The 16,269-nt window shown below is 32.7% G+C and overlaps 1 non-coding gene across 1 annotated transcript; it reads right to left on the bottom strand.

Moving 5' to 3' along the window:
• Positions 1-15,340: 15,340 nt before the first annotated feature.
• Trnae-uuc (transfer RNA glutamic acid (anticodon UUC)) lies at positions 15,341-15,412 on the bottom strand. Its single transcript has one exon. It is a non-coding gene; the product is annotated as a tRNA-Glu (tRNA).
• Positions 15,413-16,269: the final 857 nt, after the last annotated feature.

Below are 16,269 nucleotides of genomic sequence, written 5' to 3'. Positions count from 1 at the left end.
AATTTAGTGTGAATATGACTACAGTATTAAATTTAAAAACAAAGCCCATTAATAATAAATATTTCGCACTGCTGGTGGTCGCTATTGTCAAATCGCGATTTCCGAAAAAAAAAAGATCGAAATTCTTCCAAAAACAAAACTAATGGCTACCACATGCTTTGTCTACCTTATAAATTTCTTGCAACAATCATCTTATTATTCTCCATCCTTTCCTGTCTAAGCTCGGTTTTGATCTTATCTGGAATCTTTATATAAAATTCTCTATCCTTCTCGTGTCCATATGTTGAACCAAAAATAATAAAAAAAACCTTAGAACTTATAACTTCAAAAAGATCGACTGCATTATTTTGTTAAAGAACCGCCAAGCCAAATGCCTTCAAGGTGGTTATAACTCATTATATGCTAATCTGTCACAATGAATTTGCACGCCATTGTGATGGGCTGCACCAACAACGCATCCACAGCGCCCTCTATATACTCCTTCCTCCCTTTGCTAATCCGTTCAAAGTGACAGAGATAAATGCTTCCATCCAGATTATTCAGAGAAAACACCTCCGCCTTTGTCTCTGTATCTTTTGATGTTTTTGGTATGTGATTAGCTAAAGGGCACGTGAGTATGAGTAGATACGCAAAAATGTTTTTTTTTTTTCTGAGAGTGTGTTAGTGCTCCACAAAACCCAACAACATGGCAACCTTAACTACTGGGAACAAAAAAATGTAAAAATTACCAAATCATGGTGTCAGCGAGAATTAAGTGCTGTCCATGGATCAATCCATGTGGAAAACTGGCTCTGTCGAGGCGTTCTCTTGATGTTTTTTTTTTATAAGTTTTGTTTTTAAACTCCTCCAATTTTTTTGTTTAATTTTTTTCTTGGTGTAACTCCTTTGAGAAGCCGAGCCAAAACATAGCAAGTCTTAGAAACAGACAAGGGTTAAGAATGAAATAAGGCTGTCAGTCAGTTTTGAGCATTGTTATACCTAAAACTCTGCGACCATACAGCGAGTCAGGTATTCAAAGGTGTTAGAGGAACTATTATTGCGGCAGCGCGGTATCAGAATTGGACCCATTATTCTTTTCGGTTTCTTAGGTCGCGTCGGTCGTTCGTCTATCTGACAGATATTTGAATAGTTTTCGCCTTTTGTGCTATAGATCTCGATATGGTCTTCTCTCGTTGCGCGGTCACCATCATCGTCGTGGGTCCGAAAATTGAAAAAAATGCCCAATGACTTGCATTCAAAGTCCCGTCAGATTAATTTTTTTTTTCTCATTTTGCTTTGTTTGACTGACATCGGGCAAGTAGAGTAAAGAGATTTCCAAGGAATTCCACCTTTCAAGTGGATAATGCGGTGTTTCCTTGGCAACACAGTCAAGTTGATTTGAGCTCAAAATATTTTCTATGAATTTCAAAATAGTTTCTTGGCTATAGGTTTGGAATTGGTGTGTGAACTCAAGTGGATGTCACTCAGTTGGATGGAAAAACAAAAAGAAAGGTGTTTTGTGAAAGTTGAAAGAAACTGTAAATGATTTTTCAAGTGGGGGCGAGTGTGATGAATCAAGCCGTTTAGCGAACCTTAAACAATTACTATTAAGATATAATGATTTTACAGAATATACCTTTTTCGTTGTTGCATTGAAATCGTTTGAATGCAAAACAATAATTTAAAATTGTTATCATTTGTACTTAAAAATGTCAAATAACTGTCAACTGTTTTGAGTTTAAGGTTTGTCGTTATAATTGTATAATTCTCTAAAATCATGAAGGTAAAAAATGTCAAGTTGATTTTCAAAAGAAACATTCAAATTAATTACTTACTTGTACGTTCTTTTGTGTACTTATACCCCATTTGAAGGAGTGAAAGCTTGCCAGTATCTAATATAAAAATGACAGGTATGTAGTATGTTTAAAAAGGGTTTTCCTACACCCGTTTCAAAAATATACCAAAATCTTTACATTTGTTAATTGTTACAAGATACAACTTACATTCAAAAATTTACAATATGGCTTCTTAAAGTTATCAAAGTATACTGAGTCAATTTTCGTTACACCTATTCTTAAAAGATTGTGCCGTTACAAGACACGTAAACAATATGTATGTAATTTTAAAAATATATCTATATATTAAAAATAGAATACATTAGGTAAAAAAGTTATTAAATATCTTATTTAGTGGAAACAATTATAGTTAGTGTGTCACACCCGTTACAGTGGTAACCTTGTAAATAAATAAAAAAAAAAAAAACAAAAAATATGGCTATGTTGGGCGATTATTTTTTGAAAATTGACGGATTTGAACAATTTCGTCCCTTACATTAATACCGATCATTAGGTACAACAATATTCAGGACAACAATATTCGTCCTAAAATTTGGAAAAAAAAATGTATCATTAATTTTTTCATGAAACTCAAATTCGAATTTTTAGAAAATCTTATTAAGATATTCCAAAAAATTTAGTTTTTCTTTTGATTCTTTTAGCAGTTGTTGTCAGTAATCAAAACAAATTTAACTTAATAGCTGTTAAATTTAAAAAAATTGTTACCAGCTTGGTAAGTCAAATTCATGTTAATAAAATAATTTTACAGTTCAAACGTAAATGTTTCTCTAGATAGGAATAACTTTTACAAAAAAATAAAAACGCATTAAAGATCATACTAGGGCTTAAAACCATTTATTTTGAGGAACCATTGCTTATATCTACTTCTAAACATTAGCAGGAAAAAGTTGTCTGCTAATTTTGTTAAAAATGTGAATACCTTTTTAGGTAGGTACCTACTTCTAAAACAATAATTTTATGCTCTCAAGATCAATAAAAAGTATAAAAATGTAAACAACTTTACTGCATTCAACAAAACATAATAAAAATTTGAATACGAATTAAGTCAAACGTTTGTTTTTTTTTCTTCATTTTGTTATATCAATTGAAAACGATTTAGATTCATTATCATATATAAACCGTTTATACTATCCCATTTATATCTATCTATGCTTTGAAAATAGTTTTAAACAAAAAGTAAACTTTCATGTGAAAAACTGACTGTGACTCGTTCTTCACCCCATTCAAGATGACTATCAAAAAAACAAAAATCCTCGATTTAAATAAATTAATACAAATTCTTACTTAACCATCATTAACAGAACATATCATGCAATATATGGTGTGTCCCCATAGTCAAATAATATCTTCTACAACCGGGCGACCAATTGACCCCCCACAATCACTCAAAAATCCACTCTCTCAAATTTATTTTTAACATATTTTCTTTTTTTTTTTTTGTTAATATTAATTCTTTTTTAAGGAAAAGAAACTCATTTGTCATTATTTATTCGACAGCCATCAGAATGACACATTATACACCATTGGGGTAACTGCATCAAGTCGACAAGATAGAATTCTTAATTCTCACAACGACACAGTGACGACGATGTATTTCGTCGTCGTCATCATCATCATCAACGTCATGATCCCATGACCCACTTTTCTATTATTATTATTTTTTTTTTATTTTAATATTTAAGTGACACTTTGGTCGTTAAACTGCACTTTGGATGGTCAAAATGGTGGTAGTGGCTGTGATCACTTTCCTCATTTGCTATGGAAAATTGCCTTCGTTTTCTTGTTAAGTTTATAGAACAATCTTTTTGGCTACGTTTTCAATGGAATTGCTGTTTCCAGTTCCACCTACTGTGAAGTTTATTGATATCGAATTTCTTAGAAGCGTGGGCTATTTCAAGGCAGCTTCTCTGTGATAGTCTATAGGGAAAGTGTGACGATTGAATAAAGCTTGAAGTTTAATAGACAAAGGAAGTGATAAACAAAACCACAAACTTGTAGTTTTTTGTTCAGATTCGGAAATAATCGTTGAACTTGCTACTGAATCAGAATAAAAAGTGGGACATTTGTATTTAAATTTCAGTATTTTATAAATTCGAAAATTTAAAATATCGAAAGCGAGTAAATCAATAAAAATGAATTAGAACTTCAGTTCGATACCTAGCAGGGTTCTTCTCCTACCCTCCGATTCTTCATTCAAATCCTTCTTATTTCGAATGAGTGAGTAAATATTTTCCTTGTATTATTGTTATGTCACACTTCTTAAAAAAAAATTCTATCCTACCCTCTGATTAGACTATGACAAACCCTAAACAAACACCCTAGAAATGATGAAAGAAATAAAAAAAAAATTAAATAAAACAGACAACATACCCCAACTCCAAATTCCCAACACTACCAACCTCCCATCAGTCTCCCCAAGGTATATATAGAGAAAGAGAGGAGTCAGAAAACTTCCATCCCCGAAAATACAATTGCAAAGCGTAAATGATTACCACTTAAAGGGTACTCGGGCTGCCACCTAATACCGATTTCTCTACAAGCGGAATGGAACATATGTTTCTTGCGAAATTCATTCCTCTTTTGCTTTTGGCCTGATGTTGTCTGGTATACTATATATAGTGGTTTCAGCTTCACTGCCACATATACTATATATGGAAACCTCATTCATTCATCCATCTCGTCGACAGCCAAACCAAGCATTATCATCATCATTCCTCTCCTCCTCAGCCACCGATTCAAAACCAACCGAAAAAAAAATAAGGAAGCGCTCCTCAAGCTCATACATATGAATGAGCTCAGAGTAAAACCGAATTTGAACAAATGAACGAACATTCGAAGGATATGTATGATGGGGGTGTGGATGGGTGGCAGTCACTTCAGCCCTCTTTCCTGTACAATACCCCTTTAGACATCCTATTTTTTTTGCAGCCCTTTTTTCTTGTCCTCTCATCATCATGGGATGTCTAAAAAAAAAGAAAAGTGAGACTTTCAGTGTTTTGTTTTCCTTTCAATTTGTATTTTTTCTCGCCCACTTATCGTAAACTCCACTCTCTCTCTCTACTCTCCCCCCAAATATATATCTTTTGGAGTTTTGTATAAAGGGAGAATGGGATTTTAAATTATGCACCCGAAATTCGAACTGTTGTCCGGAGAAATGAACATCACAAGGCCGAAACAAATAAAACTGAATTATTTGAGCTTTTTGACGGACAAGATGGAGTTACATGGAATTAATGTTGTTTGAAGTAGTGGAGGGTGGTAAAAATGATGCATCAATATCGAATTTTGTAAGGGTACAATTGAAGAAGTTATGCGTGCAAAAATAAAGTCATTTCAATCCTGATAATTTTTTAATGGATACAAAACCGTGCACCATTTTTGCATAATGTTAAAAATCTGAGACTAAGCTTTGATGTTTGTGAGCCAATTAAAATGCTGTTAATTGAAGACATAGACACATGTGCAATGAAATATTTAAGTTACTTCAGGCATCATCACAGGAAAGCCAATATTAAAATAAAAAAATAAACAATTCAATTCCACACTTGCATTTCTACAACCAGGGTTTGACCAATGAAATGTGATCAATGAGGTGTGAAGTTAACTCGCCTTTTTTGAAATTTTTATTTTTAAAAGCTGTTTCGATATTTTCCGGGATGTTCCATTTTTTTTTAAATGCAACAATTTACTGTTTCAATTTGGAATTAGAAGAAATTATACTCGCAACCACGTAACTTGGCACACAAAATGACAGATCTACAGGTTAGTTTGATAGAAACTACCTTTTTTAGTAACTATTGAGCACTTCTACGTGTTCCTTTTTTATTGGTGAAACACTTTCTAATCACATCAACACTCCCGTTTTCTTAATAAAAAATTGTTTTAAAAAAGAGGTTGTCTGCAAAGCCGGTTAACGGACGATGATTTTACGTGATAACGTCGTCAGACAACAGGTTGTGTGCTTTTGTTTAAAATGAGTCAATTGAAGCGTTTACTTATTTCAAACAATCATAATTTACAAGAAAAAGAAAAAAATACCTTTTTTTATTTTCTCATTACATTAATTTTTTTACAAAAAAATTATGCTAAGTATTTCTTCAAGAATAAAACTATTTTAAAATTTTTACAATGCGCAAAACGTATAAAAATAATTTATTTATTTCTTTTATCTTAATTCTATTTTTTTCCCTAACAACCTATACAAAATTGTATACCATCTGAAAGCTTATTGTCCTAGCTCAAAATATATATATCGATCAGGTCTATCAGACATCTACAAAAAGAGCTAGAATATTTTGAACTCGATCAAATTTCATTAAAAAAGCAAAAAAAGCATCTATTTTTATGTTCTCACGCAATGGAATCATTTTTTTTGTTTGACAATCTATAAACAAATTTACCATGTGAAAGCTTATTATTTCACCTTTCAAATGACGTATCAATCTCATTTCTAAGATGCCTACAAGAGAAGTTAGAATTTTTTACAGTCAACCATGGCGAATTTCCAGACTGAGTACCTACTTCCCACACTGGTGGCTGTTCATGATCAACAGATCTCCACTGGTGTTTTGAGGTTTTTCGCAAGTTTCTTGATTTAACATTGTGTAGCTTGTAGTTAGTCTACCGTTATGTGTGATATACCAAATAAAAGGTAATTGTATCAGGATGCTCATAAATTTTTAATAAAATTTCTATCTGCTCTTGGTCGAAAGTTATAACCTGTTGAATTCTAAAATTTTATTTTACCGTTATCTCAAAATTGTGTTTACGAAAATATTTGAAACTTCGTACACATTTAGTAGTGGTCATGGTCTATCATTATTTCATTTACTTTATTCCTGTATCTATTAAAGAAAAAAAGATAAAAATAAAAAACGATGAAAATCGGTTAAAAATGGTCAAAAAACGTGTTTTTTAAAAACTTGTTTCTTCCGTTATTCAATCAAAACTCACTAAACATTTCCAAGTTTTCGCACATGCATAAGGCCAAAACCTACATGTCCTATAAGGTTGAGATTTTTTGAACTCTCAAAAAAAAAGCTTAAAATCAAAAATTAATCAAAAATACCCCTAAAAAACAAGGTGTTTTTCAAAAATTCATATTTCGAAACGCAGAGTGTTGGAAAAAAAATCCGTATCAGACCCCTAATTTTTTTTCCCTCATCTTTCACTTGGAATCTTTAGAATTGTCAAAAAAATTTCCTTTACCCAAAATCATCATTTTGTCATAGCCCCAACACGTGTACAACATTCAAACAATACGTTTTAGCTTAGTTTAAAATTTTTTTGGAATTTTTTCTTAAATGCAGTTATTCTTAAATTAGTCTCATCTATCTATAGGAAAAAAAATCAATTCTCTACGACTTTGCGTTTAGATTTTAGCCCAAATTTCATCTTTCCATTTACCCCTGTTTACCCTATTAAATGACGGAATTTTTAAAAATCCTTCATTTGGATTAAGCTTTAGGTTATTATCTTTCAAATTTAAGCTATAGAAGATTTTTGTATCTCTAATAGTTTATTTTTAATTGAAATTTTTTGCCGCACTGCGAAAGTGCGAGAGTGTAACGTTAGAAACTGGCGTGACTTTCTTGTGGTGGCTGCCATGGTTCATCGATTTAAAAGACGTTATCACGTCAAAAACTTACCACCATCCGTCTTAAGATAATAATCAATTTCAAAATCAATTACAAAAATACTCAAGGCTCGAAGTGGGATGAGCATACAAAAGAATTATCAACCGAAGATAACACCGATCTTTGCCATTTTTAAATCATTTAAACCCCTGTCCCTTGACAAACGAAACAACCCTTTAGGAGGAAAGAAGTTCATTTATGTTTATACAAAAGAATTATCAACCGAAGATAACACCGATCTTTGCCATTTTTAAATCATTTAAACCCCTGTCCCTTGACAAACGAAACAACCCTTTAGGAGGAAAGAAGTTCATTTATGTCAAAGACCAAAGTTAATATTTCATAAAAATAATCAAACGTCATAGTTACCTTTAAAAACTCCGTTACCTTCCTTATTTTTATGAAATTGATTCGAAAAATTCTCCGTGTCCTAGTTTTTCTCTCACACAATCAATAAATATCTAAAATTCCTATTATCAAAATCAACTTTTTTTTGCAAGTGCAGAACTGGTAGTTCCTTGGTCCGTTTTGTCATCTGTGAGAGTTCTTGAACGTTTCACGTTATCAAATCGTTTATGGAATTTCTCTATCAGTTCCATTCGTTTGGTTATTGGCATTTCAAAGCGTGCGCTTGGCATTAAAGCACAAGGGTACCCCCTCTATTAGATAGATATACCTGTCTACATAGAACGTTCAAGCTTTATTCAAGACTCCATATCGACTGTGTTTGTACATGTGTGTCATACATCATCTATCTACTAGCTGCAAATGAGAATTATATCGAAGCAATACCTTATTATTGCAGAAAAGAAGTAAAAGAAGTGTCTATTCACAATTCCAAAGTGCTGCCGGTTCGTCCTTCTTATTTCATTTTTTTTTTCTTTTTTATATAAATTTTGTCGTCTGTTCATTCCTTCGAAATGAATGAAAGTCTTCTGTCGAACGTGACATTTATGCGAAATGTGCGTTTTCGCATTTCCTCTCAGGCAAAGGCACACACCAACACTTAAAGCTAGAACCTCTGCTCTGACTGACTGCCTGATGTGTTCCAAAAAACCCCCCCTTAAGGGCATTCATATATACAGGGAAAGGATATCAACGGAAAGCATTTGTTCAATTTCACTTTTTTATCCTTTATGGTTCGTTTCTTTTTCAGCTTTCGTCCTTTTCCGGTATATATTTTATATGACGTACGAGATGTGCACATTTGAAGAATACTCTCTACCATCAAAGATTCTCTGGGAGCAAACGAAGCAGGAGCTATACCTACTGCAGAATCTGCGATGGGTGTTAAAGAAATTGAATAAAACACACATAAAGGACCTCGTGTCTCACTCCCTTCCCATATAGCAAATGACACAAACAAACTCATAAAATTACAAAATATTTTTCTGTTATCGCATCAAGGACATTATATTCCCCGCCACCATGTGTAATGATCTACAAGTACTCGTATTCGTATTCATATGACTGAGAAGAATATTATATAGAAGTATTTCTCTGCCGCAAAGCAACGACACCATTAAGGATGGTTGAAGAACGATATTCTGATGAAATTACCATGGAATGTAGGTAAATATAGAAGAGAGGCATATTGCGAATCATGCAGAAGCTTTAAATTGAATTAGTCAAAAAAAATGAAAAATGGAAAATAGAGGTTCCCCCTAGTGTTGCTTTTGAAAAGGTGTGTGTGGCTGTGTGGGTCATATAAATAAGTAATAATGGTAGATTTTTGTGTATATTACTGATGATTTGAAAAGTTAACATTTCAGTACATTAATAGCTCAGGGCAATTAGTCAAAATATGGGCATGAAATCGCATTTTTCGCGGGACAAAATTTTTTTCATGGAATGTGTTCGGGTGGTTGTCCTTATCATAAAAGTCAATTTGTTGGGAAAATTGGAGGTTGGGAACAGCCGCCATCTTGGAAAAGAGATTGGTAGCGTTTTTATTGAATAGCTCCATTGTTATTCATTTTAACAGAAAATGACAAAGGTAGGACTTATTAACAATAAAATTATCTAAACAATGATATACAAAACAATTCCGTGAGTTGATTAAATAAAATTTTATAGTTGGTCAAAGTGCGGGTTTGTATCGCAAGGTTGGGACAAAATGACATTTTTTCATATATCTGACGAACTTTTGATTTGTTTGGATAATTCTTCAAGAATGAATTATAGTACTTATAATTACCTATAAAATGAGCCCACAATTGTTATTGTAACCATCGTATTGTAGAAGTAATCTAACTCCGAAACTCTCCATGTACTAGTCAAAAGTGAGAAAAAAGCTAGTTTTTTGCTAGTAGGCCGAGAAAATTTTGGGAGTAGAGGTATAACCAAAATATAAGTACGCAGTTTTGCTGCCATACTCGTGTTAATGTCGATTTCAAAGGTCTGACAACTCTAATTTTGGGCTTTATACGGGTTTTGGGGGGTTAAATAACGTAAGTTTTCCAGTTAACGTGAATGGGCTAAATTTATACTATTTGAAATTATAAATATACAAGCTGATTCCCTATTATTTTTCCTAAATCTAGACACCCCAATCTTGAGGATGTGACCAATAGAACTCAAGATATAAGCCGTTTATACGATTATGTTTTAGAGGCTTTTTTGTTTCGATTTTTGTTTGTTTATTTGAATTGAAAAGCCTGATATGGTTAGTTAAAAAAGCTTATATCGTGAGTTCTATTAACCCCATAGCCGAGATTAAGGTGTCCAGATTTAGGAAAAATAATAGAGCATCAGCTTTTATATTTATAATTTCAAATAGTATAAATTTAGCCCATTCACGTTAGCTGGAAAACTTACGTTATTTAACCCCCCAAAAACCGTATAAAGCCCAAAATTAGAGTTGTCAGACCTTTGAAATCGACATTAACACGAGTATGGCAGCAAAACTGCGTACTTATATTTTGGTTATACCTCTACTCCCAAAATTTTCTCGGCCTACTAGCAAAAAACTAGCTTTTTTCTCACTTTTGACTAGTACATGGAGAGTTTCGGAGTTAGATTACTTCTACAATACGATGGTTACAATAACAATTGTGGGCTCATTTTATAGGTAATTATAAGTACTATAATTCATTCTTGAAGAATTATCCAAACAAATCAAAAGTTCGTCAGATATATGAAAAAATGTCATTTTGTCCCAACCTTGCGATACAAACCCGCACTTTGACCAACTATAAAATTTTATTTAATCAACTCACGGAATTGTTTTGTATATCATTGTTTAGATAATTTTATTGTTAATAAGTCCTACCTTTGTCATTTTCTGTTAAAATGAATAACAATGGAGCTATTCAATAAAAACGCTACCAATCTCTTTTCCAAGATGGCGGCTGTTCCCAACCTCCAATTTTCCCAACAAATTGACTTTTATGATAAGGACAACCACCCGAACACATTCCATGAAAAAAATTTTGTCCCGCGAAAAATGCGATTTAAATTACTAATTTCCCTGGGCTATAAGAACATTAGCGTTAGAGACAGGAGACAATCACTGAAAGAAATAAGATGAAAAAAAAAAAAAACAATATACTTGATTTTTTAACAAATAAGCTTGTAGTTTATACCATAAAAACTATACTTTTTGAAGTGAAAACTTCTTTAGTATCGTAGTGATTTGAAACAAAATGAAACGAAAAAGTGACACGAAAAATCAATTAATCATACCTTTTGTTTTAATAGATAGATGAATAAAATTTATACAGTGGATAGGTAGTTAAATAAATTATGATTGTGCAAAATTTCAATTAATTTCATATTCAAAATTCTTAGATAACTGTGACAAGATGTTCTTTTTTTAAACACGTTATATCTTTTGATCTAGAGCACATAATAAATTTGTTTAACTTTAATACTGATAATGCATGCTGATAATATTACCTTTCATTTAATATATCACACATAACGGTACATGCTCTACAAGTTATATAATCTTTAATTGAAAAACTTGAAAAATACCTCAAAACACCTGTGAAGATTTGTTCAATCTCAGTTTGAAATTTCGACATTGTTGGCTTTAAAAAATTCTTACTTTTTTTGTAGGCATGGTAGAAATATGATTGAAGCGTCATATAAAAGGTGAAATAATAATGATATAAAATTTATTATAGGTTGCCGTTTAAAAAATGGATTTAATGGAGTTAGAAGAGAAAAGAGATTGATTGTTTTGCTTTTTTTTATATGAAAACTAATTGGGTTAAAAAAATTCTAGCTCTTTTAGTAGATGTTGTATAGACATCGTCGATATAAATACTTTGAGCTGAAACAATAAGCTTTCAGATGGCATACAATTTATTGTAGGTTGTCATATAAAAAAAGTGATGGAATAAAAAAAAGTTATATATTTTCGATTTTTTTTTTTTTTATGATTTTTAAGGTTTCACTTCAACCACGTGTGAATCAGTGGCGTATCCAGAAAAAAATTTGGGGGGGGCTAGAAAATTTTTTTAAATTTTTGTAGAGGGAAAATGTACGAAAAAATTTGTTTCTCTTTTTTATCCATCTTTGATCGAAAGTGAAGAGCTGTGGTGCGGTACTGAAAGTGGTAAAGTAGCATTTTACTGCTACTACTCGACAGCTTCGTACTCTGTCCCCTCCTTACATAATAAAAGTAGTGTTTTTTCAAAGTTGTTATATGTACTGCAAACATTTTACACAATGAGCAAGGAGTTCAGTCATCCATAAAAAAACACTTTACATCGTTCGAACTTTGTCATGTTCTGAATTCAAAACTGTTAACAGATTTATTCCTATCACGTTTATAGTTATTGAGCTATAGGCTCATTATTATTTTCGATATAAATGCTCATGTTCCGAATTTGAAAACTTCAAAATTGCTTCAAACTGTCAAAACTGAAGGATCATTCATTTTTATTTTGTTTCTAAAGTGAAATTACTACTGCTTTGGACATGGATGCAATTTTATCCGCAATTTTAATGGAAAAAGCAGAATTTAAAAGAAAAATGAAGAAGTCACATTTTGCGAGACATATGAAATATGTAAGTGAAATGCAGAACATGGGTGATATTATTGCAAATTTTAAAACAAAAATAAATTAGTGTAAAGCGAATGAGGTTGTTAACACAGAAGGAGTGCGCAATTCCCGAGGGTACCTGGAGAATTGCGCACTGCAAACACAGAGGCAGTGATAAATTATAATATTTTATGCCATGAGGCATTACGTATTTTGTATTAAATCAACAACAAATAAACTATACAAAACAATAAAAAAATAAGTTTTGATAATACTTTGTCCAAAATTGCAAATTTATTGAAAAAGGCACTAAATTCAAAGTAAACTGAATTCGATGAGAAAATCTAAATGAGTGAAACAATGCAGAACACCTAATTTCACTTTCGGCAAGTGAATGCCCAAAAAGTTAAATGCAGAATGTGAAAGTCTCAAATATTAATTTTCAATGAAGTTCTTTTTTATGTTTAATCCAAAATACATATTATTTTTTCGTAATATGTTGCTTTTTTAATCCAAATCAGAAGCGCAAAATGGAATTTGCTAAGAGAAACCATTAGATATGTTGGCCACTAAGATTTTGAGATATCAAACATATCTAGTTGTAATATCTTTAAAAGACGGCGTTTTGAGATTGCATTTTGCATAAGAAGTTTTGCAAAATTTAACGGTGATGTAATTCGACGTCAAAATATCAAAAAAAAAAATGATATGAAGAATTCCAAATCGAACTAAAATCCGAAAAAAAAAATTACGCCAACCCTCAATGTCAGCGGAGGCTCTTACTCAAACAAACATAAACATCCGTTTCAGATTTTGGAGGGGGCTCGAGCATCTGAGCTGCCTCTAAATCTTTAAGATTTACGAAAAAGTTTCAGTAAATCATGTTCATTATGATGAAATCAGCTAAATAATAACATGATCTTGAAGGCTTGGGGGGGGCTTGAGCCCCCTGAGCCCCCCCCCCCTCAATACGCCACTGGTGTGAATTGCACACATGTTTTTTTTTTTCCTTCTCATGTTGAATTGAGTTCTAACTCCTAAAGCTTACCAACTTACTTCCAAATAAAAAAAAATTGATTGATAAAATTCCTACATTTGGTTGTACTCCCAAAAAACTTTCCACGCGTAATAAATATTGCTTTAAGACTTTTATCTAAAAGATCTAAATAGCCTTAACTAAGGACTTTAATTAAAGTCATTTCCGCTGAACTCCCACTTTAAAAATTGTCCCTGAATAGTATTTAAAATATTCCCGAAACCCACATAATCTCCAAAAAAACATCATATAATTTGAAAACTTTTAGTTCCCACAACCCACAATATCGTAGATGGTAATAATAATTGTTATTACGCATAGCATGGTCCCCAGCATATTGTTCCTATACCTCTCTGGTAGCCAATCAAAGTTTAACGATCTTCTCACTCTCCAAAATCGCACATTGTCACAACACAACAACTTGTCCTTTAGAGACAAAACCTGTAGGAGGTAGGTCCTCCTGTATCTATTAGATTTGAAATTATATAAAGGCTCACCAGTCGCAACATTCACCAAAAAAGCAAACGCAAACAGTTGCTAGCCAGTGCCAGTCAGCATCAGCATAAGCACAACAACAGTAGCACCTGCATAATTTCAGCACTCCAACACCTCTCGCTTTGGTTATTAAAACAATTAAATGAAAATAAAATACAAAACTTTGCCCATAATGTCTAATGACAGTTTAATTACCCGCAGAGCGGCTATTCAGCTCGGTTTTGGTGTTGACACTTCCTGTTCGATATGGGACATGGTAGAAGATGTCCACGTTCAGTATTGTCATGGTCCCTGGTATTTTCGGGGGCGACAATTTCGGAACACAAAAACACCAAATACGAATATATATAGGTTTTCCTCTGCTGATGTATATACGCACAATAAGCAATTGCGAAAGTGAAATGACAATTATCCGGGAGAGGGCGGCTTCCATCAGAGTTGGTATAGAATTGAGGCCGGAGACTCTCTTTATCTACCCTTAGCAATCGATGCAGTCGACTGGAAAATACGTTTCTGAGTTTCAGAATTCAGACCCTCCACTACCACTGCCACACAATTGTTTGAGACCGATCTAATGATATGATTACGTGATATGGTGACATGGAAATGCAGGATGGAGTATCAAACGACAAATAAAAACCTGATGGTCAGAGCGTACGTGAATTATGCGAATGCGAAGCAAAGCAAGCAAACGGTCGGTGGTGCTTCTGTCACTTGCAGGGCTCTCTTTCTCTTGTTGGCAATGCCTTTTGTGACACAAAGGCAGCAATTTATCAATGCCTTTCCCTTTTGCCCTTTCTATCAGCCAGCGCAGCGACACATTCAACATTTGGTGGTAGCGGTAGCTATGTTGTATGAAAACTCTTTTGAGTGGCACCACCACACCGGCCAACCGTCTGAAGTTGCAGCGCGCGGCGCTGACAGGTTTGATGTAGTGGAAATAATCGTGCAACTTTAAATGCACAAATCAAAGCCGAGAGAGGAAACTATTTCTTTAATTAAGTTGAGGTTGAGTTGCTTCGGCAAGGTGGATGGATGGATGGATGGGTGCCAACGGGAAACACACATAAGTAAAAATTAACGCAGCAATTGGATAGATGAGGGCGATGATAAGGATGACAGTTTCTTATTGGTCTTTTGGGTTTACAGCTGCATGCACGTACGGAAGCGGTATTTTTTTTTTGTAAAATTTTCTAACCTCAAACCGCTATTGAGGAAAATTTAAAATTTGTGGTCACGCTCAACAAAAATTGATTTTAAAATTTTTAATTAGTTTAACATGAAGGTTGAAACTTAAACTATTAACTTAAGAGAGAAAAAAAAAACATTAATCAATAAAAAAAGTACTTCCCATACCGGGAATCGAACCCGGGCCTTCTGGGTGAAAGCCAGATATCCTAGCCACTAGACCATATGGGATACATGCTTATGCCAATCATTTTAAAGAAACGATGGTTTTTACTACCTACTCAAAATGATGTTTCAAAAATATAATGTTTCGTAATTATTTTTCGATTTTAAATTTTGTATTGTAGGTTTTAAGGCATGAGTATTTTTATTTTTCAATTCAAACCTCATAGGAACTTATAACACTTTTAAACCAGTGCCAATAATTTTTGAAACAAAAAATTATTAATAGCATATGGGTGGTGGTAAAATTTAGGAAAAATAGTTTATAAAAGGGGAAAAATAAAGTGCCCACAAACAAATTGGTGGATAGGGGGTGGGTAGGCGAAAAAGTGGTGTGGATCCCGAAAATCGTATTTTTTTACGATTTCTGTCAAAAGTAGACCTCCTATCGAAAAAAGTTAAGTACAAAAGTTGTAGATAGTAAATAGATCTACAACTTTTTTTCAAACCATTTTTTTATACAACCGAAAATTTTTTTTAGAAAAATGCAAAAACACGATTTTTTGGTTTTTTATTTTTATCTTTACAAAAATTGTTGGATTTTGACAAAACCTGGCCAAAATTTACTCTGTTATCTTCTTTTATTTATTTTTTTAGGAAAATACTAATTTTTGGATTTTTAACGAATTTAATTTAGACTATTTTTCAATCAAAAAAGTTTACGAATAAAGTTTGGAATGTAGTTATTTAAATTAAACCTATTATTTAAGACTGTGTAGGTATTGAAAAAAAATGAAAAAAAAAACAAATAAAAAACAATTTTTAAGTTCGATTTTGCCTTAAATGACAGTAGATAATATTGGCGAGAAATATATATCTCTAAAAACCAAATTATTATTTTCTAATGGTCTTTGATCTTATAAATT

The sequence above is a fragment of the Episyrphus balteatus genome, chromosome 4, assembly GCF_945859705.1.
Source record: "Episyrphus balteatus chromosome 4, idEpiBalt1.1, whole genome shotgun sequence".
NCBI lineage: Eukaryota > Metazoa > Arthropoda > Insecta > Diptera > Syrphidae > Episyrphus > Episyrphus balteatus.
Note: the sequence above shows the minus strand (reverse complement) of the source record. Positions and strands in the feature narration are given on the sequence as shown.